Raw genomic sequence first — 367 nt, forward strand, 5'->3', positions numbered from 1 at the left:
GGTGGGACGCAAGGGTGAACCAGCCAGTTCACGTAGAACGGCGTGTAGACGGTAGACAAATGCACTGTATTGTTCAGCGCGAACTCTACGAGTGGTAACATGGCGCTCCAGCGCCTCGGTGTCTCAGCGCAGACACTGCAACAAACATCTTCAATGACGCGATTTACCCTTTCGGTTTGACCATCGGTCTGCGGATGATCCGCTGTAGACATATCCAACTTGGTGCCTAGCCACTCAAAGATAGTCGACCAAACTTTTCCCGTGAAACGGGGGTCTCTATCAGAGACAATCGACTCTGGGAGTCCGTGCTGTCGGAAAACACGATCCACGAACAGCGTTGCTGTACCGACTCCGTCGATGGTGTCTG

This window comes from Plasmopara halstedii (genome assembly GCF_900000015.1).
Source record: "Plasmopara halstedii genome assembly, contig: Scaffold_323, whole genome shotgun sequence".
Classification (NCBI taxonomy): Eukaryota; Oomycota; class Peronosporomycetes; order Peronosporales; family Peronosporaceae; genus Plasmopara; species Plasmopara halstedii.